Source organism: Bos grunniens, chromosome 25 (assembly GCF_055505025.1).
Source record: "Bos grunniens cultivar Pamir isolate PY7600 chromosome 25, Bosgru_T2T1.0, whole genome shotgun sequence".
Taxonomy (NCBI): Eukaryota; Metazoa; Chordata; class Mammalia; order Artiodactyla; family Bovidae; genus Bos; species Bos grunniens.
In genome coordinates, this window is record NC_141189.1 from 3,510,620 (window position 1) to 3,534,193 (window position 23,574).

Genomic DNA, 23,574 nt, shown 5'->3' on the forward strand with positions numbered 1-23,574 from the left:
AGAAATGTAGCCTGCCTGTGTGCACGCGTTTCACGGCCCCGGAGAGGGAGGCTCTGCACCATGGCCCGGTGCACCCGGCCTCGCGCTGGCTCAGTGGCCGCCGGCCCGCGGCTGCACCCTGGGGCCTGGCGGGCTCTGCCTGGGTGCGGGGCGAGCCCGTGGGGGGGCTCGCTTTGCTTAGCCCTGAGGGCTCCACGTCCGTTCCTGAGGCTCCTCTCCCCTAAGAGCCAGCTCAGGTGTGGGTATTTGTTGGCGGTGACTCCGTTAGAAAGGAGTTAGGAAGAAACTCTCGTCCTTAGTCACCGGGGACGTGTTTAACTGTTTGTTTACCGGGGAGCCCAGAGAGCTCTTGTTTATATGGGGTGTGTCTGTTACAGTTGCCACATTGGAAATTGCCCTGAGAAAAGAAGGTTTATGTATTTATTAATCTATTTAAAAATAGCAATAAGAGGCCTATTTCAAAAATAACTTTCTATGAGAAAATAGCTCCGTCTCCCCAAACAAAAGAAACTGGGATGGGTGTTCATTTCTTGGTAAGTGTCCTTTAAGTCTGCCCTGATTGATGCAAGACCTGACTCTCCCCGGCCGGCCTCTGCTTACCGTGTTGTGATACGTTGCTTCAGCTAAGTTTCCTGGGAAAGGGAGGAGAGTTTTCTAGTCTTTGGGCAAGTTGTGGGAGTTCTCCCATGCCTCTCCAGGCTGGACAGCAGTGGTTTCTTGAAAGTTGACTGCAGGATGCCATCTGCAACCTCATCCCTGGACTTTAAAACCGAACATTAAAACCCGTTGCCCTCTCTTGTGTTTTGAAAAAATCTTTACCCATGGGTGATTTTGTAGCCTCATGCTTTGGTCATTGAGGAAAATACCAATTGAATTATGCAGATGTAACGTCAACGTATCTTATTATACAAATGTTTTATTTTTGTTCTATCGTTAGTTACTTTTGATCCACTCGAACCCAATAACTCACGTCTTTGAAAATAGAAATCTTTGAAAGGATCAGTCTTCCTGATGTAGTTTAATTTTGCTCTAAAAGTTGAGTGAGAGCTCATTTTGTAGAAGTAAGTCAGTGTTGTTGCCAGCCTTTCTGAGCATCCTGCGGCATGATTGGCTTAAATTCTAGTGTTTTCGTATGTGCAGTCAGTTCTGGATTAGCTCAGGTGGAGCTGTCCAGCCCACCAGTGACTTCTGCTCCTTCCCTGCCCCTGGAGGGGTGCCGTGGGGTCCCTGGGGGCTCCCCTCCCTTTCCCTCCAGCTGCGGCCGTGGACCCACCAGGAAATGGGAGAGCGAGGCCAGCGGTCATGGAGTGACTCAGCCCTCTAGGACGTCAGGGACAACATGGGATTTTATGGCATTATTCCTTGTTTGGGATTTTTCGTGAACCCTTTCTAAGCACAATTATAAAACAAGACTGGGCCCCTTTTGGTGAACATAAACCTTCCTTCCCTCCTCCTGCTCCCATCTCCTCCAAGTGGATGTCTTTCTGTCTGTCTGTCTGTGTCTTCCTTCCCCCAGTAGCTCGGCGTCACACACAGCATCAGGCCCGTCTTCTGTCCCATTCTGGAAAGACTGCCTGTCGTGGTTTGTGTCAGAAAAGCCCGAGGGTCTTGCTGTGTTTCTGGATGAGCGGCTGTGAGGTCAGATGCGCTGGGACCGGCCCCCCCACACACACACCCCCATCGTCGCCTTTCTCTGAGTCACAGATGCTCTAGGTGAAGGGCCAGTCTAGGTGCTGACCTGATGAGGCGAGCGTGCCATCAGCTGGGGACGCGCAGTGCTGGGCTGGGGGTGGCTGCAGGGAGCCGGGCGTGGGTCCTGGAGAGCCTGCCCGGAAACCCCGCGCCCGCCCCCGTGTCTGGTTTGGATGCGTTTACAGAGGAGGTTGAGGAGCCTCCGTGTGTTACCAGGAAGCCTCGCTGGAGCGTTCGTCAGTGAAAGGTAGCCTGTAAACTCAGTGCTGCTCCCGATCCCATGTGGAAAGGCTGTCAGGATGAAGCCCGATGCTTCTCATGACGGAGTGGCTGGCAGCAGACCGGCTGGCGCCCAGGGCCCACGTGAAGAGGACGACGGCCCGGTGGAAGTTTGTGCCCACCCCCCCACCCCGCCCCCGCCACGGGGACATAAGTGTCTGGTCTGCTCGGCAGTTACGTGCCCCACGCTGGGAACAGTGACTCATTGTGGCCGGAGGAAAACACCTTCGCTCAGAGTGCCCGGCTGGGCTGGACCCCACGTGTACCAGCGCCTGCTGCCTGCAACGCCCGGCCCTCAGGGTGGCTCAGCCGACCGTCGGGCTTTCTCAGCAGTTCAGTCTTTCCCTGGCGTGGCGCTGGGAGCAGGTTCCAGGCCCCTCCCCGGGTGGCCGGGCGGGGATCTTCCCGGTGTTTGAAACACCCTGCAGCAAAAGAAGTGCCCAGCAGGACTGCCCGGGCCCCGCATGGCTGTTGACACTTGAAATGTGGCTCATGTAACCAGAGAGCTGATTTTTTTTTGGCTGTGTGGTGTGCATGTGGGATCTTAGTTTCCCAACCAGGAGTGGAACCCAGGGCCCCTGTAGTGGACTCAGGGGGCCCAGCCACTGAACTGCCAGGAGAGCCCCTGAGTTCTAATTTTTATTTTGCTTTTCAGTTTTTGTTGTCAATCAGTCAGTAAGTTGTGTCCAAGTCCCTCTGACCCCATGGACTGCAGTACACCAGGCTTCCTGTCCTTCACTATCTCCCAGAGCTTGCTCAAAACTCATGTCCATTGAGTTGGTGATTCTATCCAAGCATCTCATTCTCTGTCATCCTCTTCTCCCACCTTTAATCTTTCTCAGCATCAGGGCTTTTCCCAATGAGTCGGCTTTTCACATCAGGTGGCCAAAGTATTGGGAGTTTCAGCTTCAGCATTAGTCCTTCCAATGAGTATTCAGGACTGATCTCCTTTAGGATGGACCGGTTGGATCTCCTTGCAGTCCAAGGGACTCTCAAGAGTCTTCGCCAGCACCACAGCTCAAAAGCATCAGTTCTCTGGCACTCAGCCTTCTTTGTGGTCCAGCTCTCACATCCGTCCTGCCCGTGTGTGGGGCTGTCCCCAGGCAACCTTGGGGAGGTGGTGGGTCTGTGGATGCCCAGGCCCCAGGGCATGGCTGCCACCACAGTTTACTCCACTGGCCTCCGAAGCATGCGTCTTGCTTCTGCCGTGTACCTCGAGGTGTGGGGTTGGGAAAGCCTGATCCAGGCCATGGGGTCAGGTCGCATGCGGGGCAAGTGGTCCTTCCGCAGAGGAGGGCCCCGTTCAGTGTCTGCCACCCTGAACCGAAGCTAAGTCCAGATGGACGGCTTCTGTGTTTCCCTTCGTTGCCTCAGTACTTGAAGTCAGAGGAAGAAAGTCAGGGGATCTGAGACACAACTCCTGTGGGTGTTGAAGACGAAGGCAAATTTGCAGCTTTGCAGGAAGTTAACAGTGAAAACCCTCTCCCTGGCCCTTTGTAGCCCTGGGTGCATTGATTATGGACAGATCCCCTGCGAGTCCAGCTCCCTAAGGCTCGTGTTTGGGTTTCTGTCCTTGCAGACTTTTCCCTCCTTGCTGAGCAGGTGAGTACCTGTCCAGAGTTGGAGTGGACACCTGCTTGGACCGGGTTGCTCTGGTCTGTGTGCCTGTGAGGGGCCAGTGTGTTGACCTGGCAGGACTTCCTGGGCCAGTCACTTGCTGAGTGGACACTGGCCCTCGTCCCTCTGGTCCTGTGTCCCTCTCAGGGATCTGGAGGTTCCTTGAGGGTGGCACTCACACGCATGGCCCCTGGGACACTCTGCATCTGTGGAGCGGATCTGTGTGTCTGATCTTGTGTGGCCTGCGGGTGGCTGGACAGGGTCCGTTCCAACATCTTACTCACAGGAAGTCCAAAACAGTTGTTTCTGACCAGTGGTTAGAAAACTCTTTGAGTGGCCAGGCCAGGACCCAGGCGGGTGCCGTCCAGTGTCGTGTCCGCTCATCCTGACCCCCTCATCAGCTCAGTCTGCACCCGGCCTGCGGGGAGTCGTGCGGGGCCCTTGGATGGGCTTGGGCCCAGGCCCCTTCCCCAGGCTCCTGTTGGTCAGGTTTTCCTGGCGTTCGGCCACGCCGTGTCTCGGCACATAGCACCTGCCGGGGCTACAGAATCCAGACTGCATGGTCGCCAGCATCACAGCCAGAATCTACAAGTCCTCTTCACTAGGAGCCCCATGCCCCTTGTCACATTTAATCCCGGGCGTTTATAGACTTCTCTCTGGGCTGGGTAACGTGATGGGGACTTTTCTCCCTGATCATTTTCTAAAGGTCAGAGCTCACAGGTAGGAAAAGGGGGCCCTTTCCCTTCACTCTGGAGTGTGTATTTCCCCAGAGTAAGAGTGTGTCCATCGCCAGGTCTGGCCCTGAGTCCGGGCAGCGTGACAGAACCTGTTTTCCGGCGGCCCTCTTCTTGGTTCCGTCACCAGCTGGGCTGGGTCCAGGCTGGAGGCTGCGCCCAGGGCCCCGTCTCCAGTGACCTTGACGCTCTTAAGAGAAAACAGAAGTCACTGAGTCGGAGGGACTCGATTTTCAGCCGGTCTGTCCAATCTGACGACGTCCTGATTGGGTTCTGGGGAAGCGTCTCTGGCTGGAACGCTGGCCCGGGCCGCGTGCCCTTTCTGAGTGTTGCACACACGTGGGCCTTCTCGACTGGATCGTGTGGCCCCTAGGAGGATTTTGTGCTGTCGGGCTCCTCCACCAAATAGTTACTGGTGTTCTTGTGATTAGTAATCTCTGAGATTCGGTACTGGAATAAAACAGTAATTTCTAATCCAGCCACATTTACCCCTTCTATAGCAGTGTTTTAATTCACTCTCAGTGATGGGAGTTGTCTTGGCTGGGCCCCCCGGCAGGGGCAGCGACTGGCTCACCCCGGGCAGGACCCCGAGAGGTGGGCAGGCGGGGCTCTAATCTCACACCAGCCTCCTGTGTGCCTGACCATCACCACGGCGTTCGTGCACCACAAACGGGGGTGCAGGGCACTTTGCAAAGGAAAAGCTGTGCCTTGGAGGGGGAAGCCCGGGACTGATGAAATAACTCGCACGTTATGGAAGGCGTTTTAAGAAATACAGGAAAGTGCAGAGGACAGTGTAACGTGTCCTCCGTCATGTCCGGTCATTTTCTGTTTTTTTTCAAAAGAAACGACAGGTCGCAGGTGACTTTGGGGTCCCCTGAGTTCCCGAGACCCTTAGGAGTTTGATTCTAGTCCTTCGTCATACCTTCCCGACCCAGAGCCGTCTCCGAGTGATGCTTGTGCAGTTGTGTGTGTGTCTGTGGTGGCGGGGGGCCGATTTACATGAGTGGGGTCTCACCGTCAGTGTGCTTCCACGGCTGCAGGAGGAGTGCTTCATGGGCGAGACGGTCAGATGCACGGCCGACCGTGTCTTCACAGCCCCGAGGCCTGACCGCTGCCCTTCCCGGCCCCGCAGCCTCCGGTCCCGCCTTCCTTCCCCTGTCCCGCCTGCTCCAGCGCTCGCACCCCTGCACCCGTGCACTCCCAGGCCTCACCCCAGCATCCCTGCCCACCCCTCATCCCATCCGGGGCCCCGGGCTCACCCTCAGCCGCCATCCCTGAGCTCACGGCTGGATCCGGGGGGCCCCAGCGGGCCTCCGCTGGTCCCCTGCCTGGCGCGCCCGTGGTCGCCCAGTGGCGCTGCCGCGGGGCCGGGTGGGCCAGCAATGTGTGCTCTGCGTCCCCCGGGTCTTCCTGGAGCTTACACCCGTGCGTTTCCCGTGTGACACGTATGTGTTGCTGCCCCACTAACCTGGAAGGTCTTGGGGGTGAGGTCCGTGCATGGAAGTGTTCATGCAGCAGTTGGTCAGGGTTACCTGGGCCTTTGCCCCGCAGCGCACCCCAGAGGTGTGCGGCCCTTCCCGAGGAAGGGCCTCGGGACTCGGAACCACGCTTGGAATAGTCCTGGCCAGACAGGTGGCCGCCCTGCCCGCCCAGCAGCAGGCTGAGCCGGCGGGCCCTGTCCCCGCCGTCCACCTCCCCTGCGGGCGTCTTCCGAGCTGCCCGGTGTCCCCGGACACTGTCCACAAGTACAGGGGTCCTGTAAGACACTCGGCCCATATTTGGGGGCAGTTGGTTCTTCAAGTCTCTAGGAGCCTGGTGGACCTCAGTCCCCATATGGGGACACAACTGAGCAACCAAAGGGCAACAGCAGGTTTCTCCCTCTCGACGGGCCTGTGACCTGTAGGGACTGAGCCGGAGCCCTGGGGACTCAGCACCCACAGGTGTGTCTCCCTTTTCTGGGCAGATCCACCAGTCTCTCTGTTACAGCTCCTTGTGAAGTGAAGTGAAAGTCGCTCAGTCGTGTCCAACTCTTTGCAACCCCATGGACTATACAATCCGTGGAATTCTCCAGGCCAGAATCCTGGAGTGGGCAGCCTTTCCCTTCTCCAGGGGATCCCAGGTGATCTCCAGGGGATCAACCCAGGGATCGAACCCAGGTCTCCTGCATTGCAGGCAGATTCTTTACCAGCTGAGCCACCGGGAAGCCCCGCAGCTCCTTCTGGTCATCAGTGTCTCAGCCTTCACTTTTTATCATTTTCAGAAGTGTAATTTCATTTTTTTTTCCCCTGCCATTTAAGCAGCCAAGGAAATCTGATGTGTTTTTAACATGATAACTATTTTTTTTAATGCTGAAAAATTGATAAAGCCGGTCACTTTTTTAAAGGCACCGGTGAGGGTCTCTATCTTTGGAGAACTTGTCTGTCCAGAGGCTTTTTTCCAGAGGGCTCCATGACTCCATGACTAACGAACGCAGTAGTTAATCCTCGCCAGAGCAGAGGAGTTGAAAGTCTTGAATTCTCAAGCTTTTTGGCGAGTTTGCTTTCTCAGCCTGCATTATCTGATTTTCTTAAAAGTCAAAATTCTTCAGAGTCATTTCTTTTCTGGAAAAGTCTGTTTTTAAAAGAAAGCCAAAAAAACACACATTAGCTTGACATCACACATCTATGCAGCCTTTACTATTTCAAACCTTTTGGTGTTACATATGCAACCTGCGCCCATACAAACTTTGGAAAACGCAGAAATGTGGGGAGAAGAGCCCCGGACAGCGGCCCCCACGGAGGTGACCGCTGCTGCCTTCGGAGTGTTCCTTGCGCCTTGTTTCCTTTTTAAAAAACAAAACAAAACACTAGAGCAGGGGCTCTGCTAAAACTGCATATTTGCAATTTCACTGCTGCTGGGGAATTGGAATCCGTCTAGCCAGGGGCTCTAAAGCACCTTTTTTATGTTAATATCTGTGTGGCTGAGTAGATTAGGGCCCTGAGCCCGGAGTTGGTCTTTAAATGGAAGGGAGGGTCCCCGAAGAGTCTGGCCTAGGGACCTAATACCCTGGGGTTGGGCAGAGTCGGGGGCGGGTTGGGGTGGGACTCCCCTCCCCCATCCCCGTGGACCCCAGTTCCTAGCGGCCAGATCAGATAAGGCTCTTGGTAACCAAAACGCTATTGCTAAGGCCTCCCCAGACAGCCATTTTGCTTTTTTGCATTTCTTTTCCATGGGGATGGTCTTGATCCCTGTCTCCTGTACAAAGTCACGAACCTCAGTCCATAGTTCATCAGGCACTCTTATCTATCAGACCTAGTCCCTTAAATCTATTTCTCACTTCAACTGTATAATCGTAAGGGATTTGATTTAGGTCATACCTGAATGGTCTAGTGGTTTTCACTACTTTCTTCAATTTCAGTCTGAATTTGGCAATAAGGAGTTCATGATCTGAGCCACAGTCAGCTCCTGGTCTTGTTTTTGTTGACTGTATAGAGCTTCTTCATCTTTGGCTGCAAAGAATATAATCCATCTGATTTCGGTGTTGACCATCTGGTGATGTCCATGTGTAGAGTCTTCTCTTGTGTTGTTGGAAGAGGGTGTTTGCTATGACCAGTGCATTTTCTTGGCAAAACTCTATTAGTCTTTGCCCTGCTTCATTCCGTATTCCAAGGCCAAATTTGCCTGTTACTCCAGGTGTTTCTTGACTTCCTACTTTTGCATTCCAGTCCCCTATAATGAAAAGGACATCTTTTTTGGGTGTTAGTTCTAAAAGGTCTTGTAGGTCTTCATAGGACCGTTCAACTTCAGCTTCTTCAGCGTTACTGGTTGGGGCATAGACTTGGATGACTGTGATATTGAATGTTTTGCCTTGGAAACGAACAGAGATCATTCTGTCGTTCTTGAGATTGCATCCAAGTACTGCATTTCAAACTCTTTTGTTGACCATGATGGCTACTCCATTTCTTCTAAGGGATTCCTGCCCGCAGTAGTAGATATAATGGTCATCTGAGTTAAATTCACCCATTCCAGTCCATTTTAGTTCGCTGATTCCTAGAATGTCAACATTCACTCTTGCCATCTCTTGTTTGACCACTTTCAATTTGCCTTGATTCATGGACCTGACATTCCAGGTTCCAGAGTTCCAAAGAATAGCAAGAAGAGATAAGAAAGCCTTCTTCAGCGATCAATGCAAAGAAATAGAGGAAAACAACAGAATGGGAAAGACTAGAGATCTCTTCAAGAAAATTAGAGATACCAAGGGAACATTTCATGCAAAGATGGGCTCGATAAAGGACAGAAATGGTATAGACCTAACAGAAGCAGAAGATATTAAGAAGGGATGGCAAGAATACACAGAAGAACTATACAAAAAAGATCTTCATGACCCAGATAATCACGATGGTGTGATCACTCACCTAGAGCCAGATATCCTGGAATGTGAAGTCAAGTGGGCCTTAGAAAGCATCACTACGAACAAAGCTAGTGGAGGTGATGGAATTCCAGTTGAGCTATTTCAAATCCTGAAAGATGATGCTGTGAAAGTGTTGCACTCAATATGCCAGCAAATTTAGAAAACTCAGCAGTGGCCACAGGACTGGAAAAGGCCAGTTTTCATTCCAATCCCAAAGAAAGGCAATGCCAAAGAATGCTCAGACTACTGCACAATTGCACTCATCTCACACGCTAGTAAAGCAATGCTCAAAATTCTCCAAGCCAGGCTTCAGCAATACGTGAACCATGAACTTCCAGATGTTCAAGCTGGTTTTCGAAAAGGCAGAGGAACCAGAGACCAAATTGCCCACATCCGCTGGATCATGGAAAAAGCAAGAGAGTTCCAGAAAAACATCTATTTCTGCTTTATTGACTATGCCAAAGCCTTTGACTGTGTGGATCACAATAAACTGTGGAAAATTCTGAAAGAGATGGAAATACCAGACCACCTGATCTGCCTCTTGAGAAATTTGTATGCAGGTCAGGAAGCAACAGTTAGAACTGGACATGGAACAACAGACTGGTTCCAAATAGGAAAAGGAGTACATCAAGGCTGTATATTGTCACCCTGCTTATTTAACTTATGTGCAGAGTACATCATAAGAAATGCTGGGCTGGAAGAAGCACAAGCTGGAATCCAGATTGCTGGGAGAAATATCAATAACCTTAGATATGCAGATGACACCACCCTTATGGCAGAAAGTGAAGAGGAACTAAAAAGCCTCTTGATGAAGGTGAAAGAGGAGAGTGAAAAAGTTGGCTTAAAACTCAGCATTCAAAAATGAAGATCATGGCATCCGGTCCCATCACTTCATGGGAAACAGATGGGGAAACAGTGGAAACAGTGTCAGACTTTATTTTGGGGGGCTCCCAAATCACTGCAGATGGTGACTGCAGCCATGAAATTAAAAGACGCTTACTCCTTGGAAGGAAAGTTATAACCAACCCAGACAGCATATTGAAAAGCAGAGACATTACTTTGCCAACAAAGGCCCGTCTAGTCAAGGCTATGGTTTTTCCAGTGGTCATATATGGATGTGAGAGTTGGACTGTGAAGAAAGCTGAGCACCGAAGAATTGGTGCTTTTGAACTGTGGTGTTGGAGAAGACTCTTGAGAGGCCCTTGGACTGCAAGGAGATCCAACCAGTCCATTCTGAAGGAGATCAGCCCTGGGATTTCTTTGGAAGGAATGATGCTAAAGCTGAAACTCCAGTCCTTTGGCCACCTCATGCGAAGAGTTGACTCATTGGAAAAGACTCTGATGCCCGGCAGGATTGGGGGCAGGAGAAGAAGGGGACGACAGAGGATGAGCTGGCTGGATGGCATCACTAACTCGATGGACATGAGTCTGAGTGAACTCCGGGAGCTGGTGATGGACAGGGAGGCCTGGCGTGCTGCGAGTCATGGGGTCGCAAAGAGTCGGACACGACTGAGCGACTGAACTGAACTGAAGCAAACTGCAGCGTCATTCCTCATCTTCCTGGGTGGTTTTCAGCGTGGGGAAGTGTGGGTGAAGAGGCCGAGATGCTCCTGGTGGGAGACTCATCGCGGGTGGAATGTTGGAAGCCTTGGGGGGAGGGGCCGTTGCCCCGGCTGTAAATGCTGTAAGTCCTGTCTGACCAAGAGGTCAAGGTTGATTCTTCCTTCCCCTGCCGGGGCAATTGCCCCCTACAGACAGGACCTGGTGTCATGAACACTTTTTGCAGGGTCTATCTACAGATAATTTTAATGAAACTGAATAAATAACACAAGAGGTCATGAAAAATACAAGCTGGTTTATGCCTTAACTGAACTCCATTGCATTTTCTCTGTAAAAGTGAAAAATAAAACCTGAGGGTCCCCTGCCTTTGTCCCCATGCGGCCGAGATGCTGCGTGGCCAAGATGCAGACACACCAGAGCGATGCCCCCCAGGCGGAGGGGCTGCCTCCAGCCGCAGGGAGAGAAGACCGCCCGCCCCCGACCCTTACCCCGCTCCCTGAACCGGCTGGGGAGGCAGGTGCTGCCCAGACAGCAGAGGAGAGGGCGGGCCCCTGGAGACCCAGTGGGGCTGGCCCTGTCCGGAGGGTGGGTATGGACCCCTGATGGGCGTCTGGCTCAGTCTTTATTTTAGAGAAAATGGTTCTGACGATAGGCCATCCGGGATAAACTGATGGGTTTGAGGCTGTAATTTACATAACAAGCCAGGTTGGTTTACCCCCACACTGCTGAACACAGGCTTCTCCCGGCGCAGTTTCTGTGTCATTAGCCTGTTGTATGACCCAGTTTCCCCAGACGGGTCGTTTCTCCTCCGCGGTGCTAATGTCTGAGCGGAGACATGGCCCCGGCTGGCGGGGCCGGTGGTGCTGGAGCGGCCCCGCGGGGCTGGCGGGCCGTGGTTGGGGCGGTCCCTCCGGCCCTCCCGCTCCGCGCGTGCGCGCACTCAGCCCACCAGCACCGCTCGCGGGGCTCCTCCCGGTCCTCGTTCACGCCGCGGGGAGAGCCGGACCGCCACGGGATGCTGGTGGGCTCTCCTCCGCTCCTGGGGCGTCAGGGGTGAGCCCTGGGACAGGCCCGAGGCCTCATCCAGGTGTGCGTTTTCTCCGGGCTGGCTCGGGGTCTCTAAACAGCCCCTCTGCTTTGCAGACGCCGCCTCCGTCCTGGGCTCCGGCTTCTGTCTTTCTCAGTGGCCCCCAGTCAGCAGAGAAAGGGCACTCCTTTGGAAAGGGTTGGAGGGGTTAAAATCTAAGGTGAACACAGATTATCAAGTGATCCTGTTGGGTTAGTCCGGAATTTCACGTGACAGACGGGAAAGAGGCCGTGAAAGTGTAGCAAAGCAGGGTCATAGAGACAGGGCGCTCCAAGTGGTGTCAGCTTCTACTTCTGTGTGGCCGGGAGGGGTTTCCTCCTGGACATCTGGTGAAGCCCCAGCAGCTGGGAGTGGGCCCCGGGCACCCCACCCCCGCTGCCCCATCCTAGGGGGTTTGGGGGTGAAGATGGCAGTGAGGTGCTGCTCCAGGGACAGAGACTGGCGACCCACGGGCTCCGGGTGGGCGCCGGGCGGCCGTGTCACCAGGCCGCGTCGTCCACGCTGCTGATGCCCGGGGAGCCCCCGCCTCCACCTGGCAGGGTGCTTCCCGCTCGGGGTGGGGGGGCCTGTGCTGGGCCCCTCGCGCGCTCTACTCCCGAGCTCGCGTCTGCCAGGTTGCCCAGCTCACAGGCCCGTCTCCCTGGAGAGAGCAACACTGCCGTCCTCGGGGCCTGTGCAGGGCCTCCCCTGTCAGCGGGCGCCCGGTGGACCCAGATGGCCCTGTCCGGCTGGGCCCGGGGGCCCCGGGACCCACGCAGGCCTCAGCTGCATCCGCCATGCCTGCGACAGCTGTTGCTTTCGTGGTGGCTCCTGGGTGGGCCGCAAGACACAGTGCAGGGGGGTGAAGTTTCAGGATTCCGCGTTGGGAAAAGGGAACTAATTTTCCGCCTCAGAGTTCAGATGGCCGGGCCCAGTGTCCTCCTGAGCACCCGAGCAGTGCCCACCGCCCCACGATGCCAGCCACTTGCCTGTGGGTGATGACAGGACAGCAGAGGGTGGGCCCAGCAGGCCCGGGAGATGGTGAGCTGTGTGGTGGTAGGCTGACTCAGCAGCAGGTTTTAGGGGTTTTTATTTAATGGCGTTTTATTGTGGTCTTTGTTTCGTCCCTGGGGGAGTCGGGAGGTCAGAGCCGCCCTGGGCTCCCGGGCTGACCTCAGAGGAGGGTGAGGTCATGGCTGCCTCTGCGAAGGTTCTGGGTTAAGGGGCGTTTCCTGCCAGGACCCCCACAGCGGCTTCACGGAACAGCATGTCCTTCGGGGGTTTTGACTGGCTTTTGGCTCAGGGGCGGGGCGCCGGGATTCCCTGCCGACTGCCATGTGACTCCCGCAACGAAAACGTGCGGTGGTCAGTATTTCTCCTGCCTCAGGACGCCTGGTCTTGGCCTTGGGGCTGCCCGGTGGCGGGAAGGGTCTGCGCCGGACAGTCTGCACCACTGACGCTGCTTTTGATGGAAACTGAACCCAGAGCCTCGCCTCTCCCCCACGTGGAGCTACAGCAGCGCGCCGTCTGCAGTCTCCCCACGCCGTCGTCTTCCCCCAGTCGTCGCAGGCGGTCTCACGGCTGTGCCCTCACTGGCCCTGCTCCGTGTCGTTCCTCCTGGAGGTGGCGGGGCGTGTGCGCGTCGGGACGAGCCCGATGCTGCTGCTGCGTGGCCACAGCACTCCCCCTCGGAGCAGCTGGAGCGTCCCTGAACTCAGAAGGGCCCAGAGAGCCCTGAGCGGGTCACCTCAAGCCTGACCACCACGTCGGGTACAGGTGGCCATGCTGGGATCAGACTCCACGTCTCCTGATCCTCGGTCAGCACCACTGCTGTCTCTACTAAAACAGGCTTTCCCCGGGATGTCATGCCTAAGACAGGGTTTACGCGAGTCCAGTGTAGATCCTGCGCGGGCAGTGAGTTGCCGCCCCTCTGCGCCGGGCAGCTCCACTGAAGGCAGAGGTGAGGCTGCTCGGGGTCTGACTAGTGCGCTGTGTCAGTCGGGGAAGCCAGGGCGTTGTGACAAACACCCAGCGGCTCAGACGCAGCGGAAGTGGGTCGCAGCGGCTCCAGGTGCAGAAAGTGCCACCCGGGCACACGGGGCAGGAGCCTGGGGCTTCAGGAGGGGGGTCAGGCTGCCAGCACTGGAGCTGGGGCACTGTGTGCAGAACGGGGCTGGCAGCGGTGGGGCCTCGGGAATTCTCCAGCAGGGCCTAGGCCAGGCGCCCGGTTCCCGGATGTTGGAGGTGGCTCGTTGGTGCTTATTCCTTCCTCGCCCCCTCACGTGTGAGACAGGCCGGGAGGGTGGGAACCGGGTCCGCACGCGGCCGTCAGTGGCGTGTGCGCTCCTGCAGCCCGCAGCGCCCATTCGGTCCCCCACTTGCTGGCGAGTGCGCCTGCCTCAGACGGAGCCGGAGGGATGCTCTCAGCGGGTCTGCTCGGTCAGAAGGACTGAGGCATCCGGACCGAGGACAGGGCTGCCCTCTGCGGCGGGGGCTGGCCTTCGCGGGGGCTTAGCCCCCCGGCCCGCATGTGCAGACAGCCCTGCCCGCTGTGGACAGGACAGGCCAGCATCTGCCCGTTTGCTGTCAGGGATGAGACCCGCCTGTTCCGCTCATACATCTTTGGGAAGGAATGCTAACCGCTGACAACCAGACCACCACTCCATGGGTTCTGGGCTCCTTCTTGTCATGGAAAGGTGGTCCTGTCTGCGCTGGGGTCAAGTGTGCCGGCTGCCCCCTTCGCAGCTGGGTTTTCTGTCCTCCCGCCGTGCTGACCTGCCCCTCTGCTGGGCAGGTGGCGTTTAGTTCTATGTCTGCTCCTGAGTGCGTTCGAATCCGTTTATGATTAAACACTGCCCAAACACCCAGGGGGAGAGTTATTGACACAGGTTGGAGCAGAGCCGACGAGGGTGGCATGCCGGGGCCGGCGTGAATTATCTCCCTCTTCTGTTTATTTCCAGTTGGCAAGAGATGACATTTATTTTTAAATTGTGCTCACAGCTCTGTGACTTCTGCAGATCTACAAACAAGATTTCATTGTAACCCCAGGGTGAGAAAAGGGATGAAGGTCAGTACCTCCGAGGGGCAGACCTCCTCCCGGGCTTCCAGTAGCCAATGAACTTCATCTCCAGATCTGAAATCAGGCAGGCAGCCTGGCCCAGGGAGTTTTACTCAAGCACATTCGTAACTTCAGAAAGTTCTATTTCTGGCCTTTCCATCTGTTAGTTTAGTTGTATTTTTTAGCAGTCAACAGAGAAAGTTCATAAGTGTTCGTCACCTTTAACTGTGTGAGCTCTAAGTAGTGAAAAGTGTCTTTTTACATAATCAGTGCAGCACTGCAGTGTGGGCTGAGTCGGGGCTCCTGGGAGAGGCCTGGGGCTCCTGGAGAGACCCATTGCCCTCGGGAACACAGGAAGTCGGCTTCCCAGTAGGGAGGTCCCGAGAGCCACCACCCTCTGAGGGCTCACATGGTGCTGATGGGGATCTCAGTGACCCCAGCCTCCTCCCCCTCCGAGTGACCCCGGCCTCCCCTTCCTCCCGGTGACCCCCGGCCTCCCCTTCCTCCCGGTGACCCCCCGCCTCCCCTTCCTCTTGATGACCCCGGCCTCCCCCTCTGAGTGACCCCAGCCTCCCCCCCCTCCCAGTGACCCCGGCCTCCCCCTCCTCCTGGTGACCCTGGCTGCCTCTTCCTCCCGGTGACCCCAGCCTCCCCCTCCTCCCGGTGATCCCAGTTGCCTCCTCCCGGTGACCCTGGCCACCCCCTCCCAGTGACCCCGGCCTCCCCATTCTCCTGGTGATCCCGGCCACCTCCTCCCGGTGACCCCGGCCTCCCCCTCCTCCCGGTGACCCCGGCCGCCTCCTCCCAGTGACCCCGGCCGCCTCCTCCCAGTGACCCTGGCCTCCCCGTCCTCCCACTGACCCTGGCTGCCTCCTCACGGTGACCCTGTTCTCCTGGTGACCCCGCCCGCCTCCTCCCGGTGATCCCGTCCTCCCGGTGACCCCAGCTGCCTCCTCCTGGTGACCCCAGCCGCCTCCTTCTCTTGGTGACCCTGGCCTCCCAGTGATTCCAGCTGCCTCCTCCCTGTGACCCCGGCTGCCTCCGGGGCGGGCCAAGTGGCGGAGCGTTGTCTCAGGATTAACATCGTTTCTGGGTTAATGGCACTCTCGCCCTCTCGCTCATCTCACCTCCGCTTGTAGCCTAAGGGCTGCTTTGGGGTCGTCTTGCCTTTAGGACGCATCTTACAGGTTTTGACATGCGTGCTGTCTGAGGAGGTGGTTCACGGCCGCGGCCCCCCTCGTCCCCTCCCCCGGCCTGTGTCCTGCAGACCTGGGAGGAGCGTCCTCCCACAGAGAGAGCCCCAGGAACGCCTGTCCTCACCTGCGCTTGTGCCCGATCGCGCGTGGTAGCGCCCGTGAACCCAGAGCACCGGGCATCGCGTCCTCCTAAACGTGGCGCAGAAGCAAAACCTCCAGAGAGAGAAGCAGAAGTCCCCGGGCAGGGAGGGGCGCCCTGCTGGCCAGCGAGTCTCCTGGCTTCATGCCACACAGAAAACCCTCAGTGGGAGCGTGGCTGGGACCACGCTGCGTCTGGGTGTTCCCTCTCCAGGAGGGGTCATGGCCGACTGCCTCCGTCTCCTGGCAGAGAGTCTCTAGGAGCAAAGCCCATAGCATCAGGCCCCTGGTGTGCCTGGGTCCCGGCCCCGTGCGCCCTGCCGGCCCCGTGCGCCCTGCCGGCCCCGCGGCTGGCCCTGCACTGGCTGGAGGCAGAGGCTGGAAGCCTGACCTGTGAGAAGCCGTCTGCTTATCAGTGTTTGGCTTGAGCAGAGCCAAGCTCAGAACAAACCAGGACCGTGCGAAGTGCTCCTGTGCTGTGGAATAGGAAGCAGGGTTCTTTGTTTCTCTCTGTAACTGACGGATTAGGACCTGGGTCTGGCCAAAGTGGCTGCACTGGGCATGTGGTCACGTTGGAAGTCCGGGGCAGCTCGCAGATGCCAGCACCAGAGCGCCCAGAGCCACGGCCAGTTCCCTGGAGGTGGAGCGACGTTGGGAAAGCAGTGCTTCCAGCGGCCGGCCCCAGGGTGGGGTCCCCAGGCTTCAGCGTAGACCCCACAGTCTGGAAGCTGTGAGTAGGGGCCAGGAGTGAGGACCGCAGGACGGGGGTCTCTCCGCAGAGCTGTGGTCGGTGTGTGCTGCCCTCGTCCCGGTGGGCCGGCTGCAGTGGCCATGCACACAGTCAGGATGCGAAGCCCTGTCTGCCTCGTTCCGAGGAAGGAGCTGCCCCCCACCCCGGGAGTCCAGGGCGCCCCAGACGGGTGCTCTGAGTCAGGCCCGCAGTCCCGCCTCGTCGCAGCCCTGCAGGCGCAGCATCGTGCGTCCGTCTGGGCCATTCACCGCTAAGTCGTCACTGCCCCACTGTATCAGTTCCCCGTGTTTCCTGTGGGACCCGGTGGCTGATCGCGGCTCCTGCAGATAAAGCGGCCGTGAGCAGCCGCGGGCAGGTTTCCAGCCCACCCCATCTTTCCTCTCGGGATGAGCGCCCAGGAGCGCAGTGGATTGGTCGCATCACGGGCTGTGTCTAGTTGAGGAACTGCCCACTGGTCTTCCAGTCCCACCGGCAGGGCGGGGAGATGGCACCGCTTCAGCCGTCTTCCGGGGTGGCCCCCCCGTGTCCCCCGATGGGCGGTGGGTCCCTGCAGCAAAGTGTCCACTCTCTAGTCACACTGGTTTTTCCTCGCATGGGGGATAACAGCTTTTCACTAAGGCTTTTAGGACCTTCCGTCTGTCTTCCGTTTTCTGAAGGTTGGCGTGGATTTCTCTGAGTTTCGCCTGTCTGGGGATCACTCATCTTCTTGAACCTGTAGGTTACCTTGCTGCCGCGTTTGGCGGTTTCTCAGGTATTTTTTTTACCCCACCCACTTTCTGTTCTCCTGGGACTTGGGCGTCGACCTTCTGTTTCAGTCACACAGGCTCCTTAGACGCCTGTGCTTTACCTCAGGCTCTCCTCTCTTTGTGGCTCCAGCTGGGTAATTTCATTGTTCTGGGCTTCAGGTTCACTGGTTCCGTTCTCATTCTTTTCATTCTGTCTGAGTCTTCATTGAGTTTTCAGTTACTGCGTGTTTAGTTCTAACATTCCCCATGGTGGTCTTTTGCTTACGGAGATTTTTCTGCTTCTTTAATTGCTCGTTTTAAGATCACTGCTTTAGAACCCGGGAACGGTGTTCTGACACCAGCATCCTCCTGTGTGGGTGTCTTCACGCCTTTTCCCATTTTGTTTGAGATTTTCCTCATAACAGAAATCTGACGTTTGGGGGAATGAGCTCTGAAGACTTTGGACCTTATTTAAATCCAGTGTTTGATAAGCACGCCTCTGGGCGAAGGGGGACCGCCCCCGTCACTGCCCACGTGGCCCCCTAGGTGCTGAGAACGAGCCCAGGGACTCACGTGTCACTCCCGCCCCAGACCCGCCCGCTGCTGGCTCTCTGCACTGGCCTGTGCGTCCCCGTCCTCGGTGGGGCAAGTCCCCGGCCCCTCGGTGGGGACAGCGTGCTCCCCGTCCTCGGTGGGGCAAGTCCCCGGCCCCTCGGTGGGGACAGCGTGCTCCCTGTCCTCGGTGGGGCAAGTCCCCGGCCCCTCGGTGGGGACAGCGTGCGCCCCTGTCCTCAGTGGGGCAAGTCCCCGGCCCCTCGGTGGGGACAGCGTGCGCCTGTCCTTGGTGTGCCCATGCTGCGTCCCCACACTCCACGGGGAGGATGTGGGTCCCGCCCTGGGTGGGGGAGGCGTGGGCTGCAGGACTGGTCTCCTCTGGGTCCCTGGCTGAGCCAGAGCCATGACTCCGCAGCCTCACCTGCCAGGACCCACCTCGCCCCCCCACCCCAGTGTGGGGTGCTTCCTCTCCCGACCGCTGGCCACGTGCGTCCTGAGAATCAGAGCAGCCTGTTGTGAACTGTCTTACAAGCCGAGTGGCCTGTCTCCCGTTCAGCTGGGTCTTCCTTGTCCTTGGGCTGATTAAGTTCTCTAGCTTTTCCCCGTCACGGCGTGGGCGCCTGAGACTCCTCCGTCCCTGTGCCGTCAAGGTTGCCTTCAGAGCTCTCCATCTCCCTTGTAACTCTCTGCTCTGAGACCCCGGGCGCTGCTGTCGCTGCCTGGACATTGGATTTCTGCGGAAGTGGAGCCGTGCTCCTTTACAAGGCCACTCAGGTTGGCGGGGCCCAGCGTCGTGTGTGGCCGGGGAAGTGGACGTGGAGTCCCAGCAGCTCCTCGGCCTCTGCCGTGGGCATGCCCCCTCGGCGGCCTTCCCGGAGTCCGCAGGCCTGTTGCCTGTGGGCGGGCAGTGGGCCCGCAGAGCACAGTCGTTCATGGAGAGCGAGGAACCCAGCACCCGACCCGCGCGTCCCCTCTGCCGGTGGCTGAGAGGCAGTTTCTCTGTCGCTCTGCCTCTCTTTTCCTGGCCTGTGCCCTCGGCAGACGTCCGCGTTTTCTCCCGGGCACTGTGGCACCTTCTCGGCTGAGCATGTCACTCCCGCCCCAGCGGGACAGCACTTGCTGTCCCCACCGAGGGGCCGGGGACTTGCCCCACCAAGGACAGGGGCGCACAGTGTCCCCACCGAGGGGCTGGGGGCTTGCCCCACTGAAGTCCGTTGCGGGGTGTCCTGGCGGCCCTGGGGGGCGGGGGGTGGGGCGTGGACCCCCGCGTGCCCCCGCCCCCCATCCTGGCCCACAGGGACTCGAGGGGGAGCTGACTCGGGTGAGGCCCTGGGCCTGGGTCGTGTCCTATGCTGACCGAGTTGGTGGGATCAGGGTTGGGGGCTTTCAGATATGGTGTGGTATGTGTGTGGTCAGAGGTATGTGTCTGTGTGTTCGGAGGAGTGTGTGTGTGTTCGGGTGGGGGGGGTCAGAGCTGTGTGTGTGTGTGTGTGTTCAGAGGGGGGTGTGTGTGTGTGTGTGTGTGTGTTCGGAGGTGTGGGGGGGATGGGGGGGTCACAGTGTGTGTGGTCAGAGGTGTGTGTGTGTGTTCGGAGGGGTGTGTGTGTGTGTGTGTGTTCAGGGGTGTGGGGGCTCAGAGCTGTGTGTGTGTGTGTGTATGTGTTTGTGTTCAGAGGGGTGTGTGTGTGTTCGGACGGGTGTGTGTGGGTGTGTGTGTTCGGAGTGGGGTATGTGTGTGTGTTCAGGGGGTGGGGGGGTCAGAGCTATGTGTGTGTGTGTATGTGTTTGTGTTCGGAGGGGTGTGTGTGTGTTCAGACGGGGGGGTGTGTGTGTGTGTGTGTGTGTGTTTGGAGTGGGGGGTGTGTGTGTGTTCGGGGGCTGGGGGTGTGTTCGGAGTGGGGTGTGTGTGTGTGTTTGGGGGCTGGGGGTGTCAGAGCTGTGTGCACATGTGTGTGTGAACTGCGGTGCTGGCTGTGGGCGGACTGTTGCTCATTATCCATCACAGGTGGTTTCCCGGTCTCTTTCTGAGGCCTGATTTACGAGAAAGTTACGGAGACTTGAGCGGCCTGCTCGGCCCGTCCCTGCTCCTTGTCCGCAGGCCCCCTGGCCCCAGCTCCCCGCTCTGCAGCCCCCCTCCTTTCTCCCTGTGGTTCAGGCCCAGAAGCCCCTGTGCAGAGTCTGTCGGGGTCTCTGCCCTACACACCCCCAGAGGGAGGGGCAGGCGGGGCACCCCAGACTGTGCCACCTGGACGAGAGGCTTGGGTCCCAGCGTCCCGTCCGTCAGCCTCGCGATCCTGGGCCTGAGGCTGGGTCCCCTCCTGGTTGGGGGTCTGTCTTAGGACAGAGCAGGCACAGGCCCGGGGGCGCTCCCACGGAGCGGCAGGTCGGGCCGGAGCACTTGCTGGTGAGCACTGCCCAACCCCGGCCTCATCGTCCGCTCACGCCCTGCGCCCAGGCCCCTATGCTCATGCTCCTGTCCCCTGACAGCGGTCAAGGCCCGTCTCCAAACCGTCTTGCTGTGAGAAGCTGACTCAGAAGCCCAGAGAAGCCAGCTCCACGCTGGCCGTCACTCCCGCCCGCCCGCCGGGTGCCCTCACCCCCCAGCTCCTTGGCCCCAGGCAGGGCCCCGCAGGGCAGCGCAGACGGCAGGGAGTCCATCCTCCAAGCAGACGCTGTTCGGGCTTTTGTCGTTAATTGTCGAGCAGCTGACGTGCCCTGCACTTCCTGCTTCTCCGTTGGTGGAGGCCGTGCTGTGCTGGGTTCTCCGTCCACCCCGGCGAGGGGTCGGTGCCGGGCCAGCCGCGCCCTGTGACCCGCTGGGCGGCAGCAGGCTCTGGAAACGCAGCCACCCTGCCCATTGTGACTCGGCAGATGGCCCCTGGTTTGTTTGTCCCTCAGTGGAGAGCTCTGGCTTATTTTCCTTTCTGAAGCCAACTAGTTTTGTTTCGTCCAGAACGCATCAGGGACAGAGGGATCACACAGCCAGCCGTGTGTTGAGCTTGGCCCGCAGGCAGGCCGGGCCCTGGGCCTCGCGCCTGTGGAGGCTGCTTCCATCTCTCTGTCCCACAGTCCAGTCCTGGCCGGGGGTGGGGTTCCCACTTCAGGGTGACCTCCTTGCCCAGGGTGGTTGCTGGCAGCCGATCATCACGTTTCCACTCCGGGCGAGGAGCGGGAGGAGGAACGATGGGCAAGAATCCACCCTCGGGAGCTGTCTGCTGGCCTCTGCTCTCTTCCCCCCGCCACTGTCCATCAGTCACTCCTGGGGACATCGGCATCCCGGGAGAAGCGCTGGGAGGGAAGTGGGTCGGGGCAGGGTACCCCCTGGCGTACCCCTTCACGTCACGCCTGCCCTGCGAGGAACCCGGTTTCCCCACCTTCCCAGGGGCAGCCCCAGGATCGGCTCGCCCCATGAAAGCCGGGGCTCCTGTGGGTGGGAGAGCTGCCCGGGAATAATGCCCCTGCCCCTAGGTCCCCCTCCAGGGACGCCCTGCCCTGCCCCCCTCTGGCTGGAGCCTGTGGGAGGAGGGGAGGGGGCTCGGCGGTGGGTCGGAGGGTCTTTCTCCCTGCCGCCTGAGCAGAGGTGAGAGCCGGGGTGGGGTGGCCAGGGCATGGGGGTGGACAGGGTGGCCCCCACCACCTGGCCCGAACGCGTCCACGTGCAGCAGGGGTTCATCCACCTCTGTAGACTCTGATACCTCCCCAGGTGCCTCCTGGGGTTTCGGTTCTTTGGGGAAATGGGCTGGCAGCCAAGTGCAGTTCTCGGGCCGCCCACGCCCCTCCCCAGCCTCTGTGCAGGGCGGCTCCGTCCGGCTTCCGTGTATGCCTGTCGGATTCTCCAAATTAGGAAGGCAAGCCGAGCTAAGCTGGAAGCAGACAGGGTTCCTGTTGTGTTCTGACAAATGGAACATTTTTCTTTCTTTCTTTCTTTTTTTTTTAAACAGCAAAGGCTGTGTGTTCTCTTTGGAGGCGGGGCTGAGGTTTGTCTTTGGGGTTCCCTGCTGAGCTTCGCTGCTATCTCTGAGGCAGGTATTGAAAGGAAGGCCTTGGTTTGGGTGGCGGTGCACCCTGAGCGGGAGGCCCCACAGGTCCACCTGGACCCGTCCGCGCGGGAAGAACGAGGCCGTCCTGGGCCTTCCCTGCCAGCCCGGGTGCCCACACCTTCCCAGGCTCTTTTGCCCGCAGCTCCTGACAGCGTTTTCCGGCCAAGTTCAACAGAGAAGGGCCAGCACCCAGAGAGTCAGCGTGCAGAGTGGATTCCTGCTTTGTTTTCCTGTTTCTCCTCCAGCCACGGCGTCCTGGAGCCTTTTTCTTTCCGTGCCTCAGACTTACAGGAGCTGTGATCGCACAGGGCCCTCTCCACAATGTCCTCCAGACACACGTGTTTAACTCAAGTGTCCAGAGAAATGGAGTATGTTGGTTAGTTGACACACTTAACTTGCCAGCGTGTAGTTACCAGGGACGTGTAATGACAGCCTAGGCTGCCTTTTCACTGTCTTTCGCTGCATCGTATCATACTACATTCTCATATCGTCGTATTCACACTTCACGTTGACTGAGGTCTGATCTCAGTTCTGCGGAGCACCTCGCATGCTCCACCCCAGCGGCTGACAGCGGCCTCCCTGTGCTGCGTGCTAGGCGCTCAGTCCTGTCCGACTCTGCAACTCCACGGACCACAGCCCGCCAGACTCCCCCTGTCCACGGGGACTCTCCAGACGAGAATCCTGGAGTGGGTAGCCTGCCCCTTCTCCAGAGGAACTTCCCGGCCCAGGAATCGAACCAGGGTCTCCTGCATGGCAGGCGGACTCTTTACCAGCTGAGCCAGCAGGGAAGAAGGCCTGGCCAGCCCCAAATTCCTGATGTCGCATCAGCGTCTTTCCTTGGGAGGGGGCGGCCTGCTACCCCCGAGGCGGGGGTTACTGCCGCTCCCTGGGTGGAGTCTGAGTGTTGATGAGGGTGTTACTCGTTGCAGGCTCGTTCTTGTTTCTTGCACTTGGCCCTTTCCTGGGTCTTCGTCTTTGTGCTTAGACACCCCGTCCTCGTCCTTGGGAGGGAGGGAGAAGGGAGCCGTAATGGGGGTGACCTTGGGTCCTGACCGCAGACCAGGCGCGTGTCGCAGTGGGTGGGCGGTGGTCTCTGCACAGAGCCCAGCATTCCCCCAGCCCCCTCTGTGGTGGCGCTGGACCCGGGCGTGGCCCAGCCCGCCGGGCTCTGCACATGGGGTGTCTCAGCCCATTCTCACTCCCGTTCTCAGTCGATCCTCTCTCCGTAAAAACCGTGGGTGCAGGTCTGAGCGGTGACACGGGCGGCATCCCCCCCCCCGCCCCGGTGGCAGGGAGGGCCTCCAGCTGTCCCCTGGCGCTCTGCCCTGTGACTCTGCACACACAGAGCAGGTGTGTGGTCCATCTCCTGGCACGGTTCACCCAGGGTCAGGGAAGTCTGACCCTTGCACTAGGGCTTGGATGCTGGGCTTCAGCCGTGACCTCCGGGCTGCTGCATCCCTGGGGAAGGAATCAGGGTCCTTCGGCCTCAGGTCTGGCCTTTACCTCCTGGTAGACTTGGTTACCTGGTGATGCGTAGTCCGCTCCTGCAGCGTGCACACCCGCGTCGCCCCGTGACGCGTGGTCCGCTCCTGCAGTGTGCACCACACATGCATGCAGTGTGGAGGACAGGTGGCCACTGAGGTGACCCCCTCCGAGGGAGCCTGAGGTCTGGGAAGCCCCGCAGGGAGGAGCAGGGGTGCCCGAGGTGGGCTCTGTGCAGGGGTGGCCCTGGGGACAGGAGCCTGGAGACCGTGTATCCGCGGGGATGCAGCC

At 58.5% G+C, this 23,574-nt stretch overlaps 1 protein-coding gene across 2 annotated transcripts in view; it reads left to right on the forward strand.

Moving 5' to 3' along the window:
• The window catches only part of FOXK1 (forkhead box K1), a 51,793-nt gene that overhangs the window by 6,884 nt on the left and 21,335 nt on the right, over positions 1 to 23,574 (forward strand). The gene's annotated exons all lie outside the window — the stretch shown is intronic.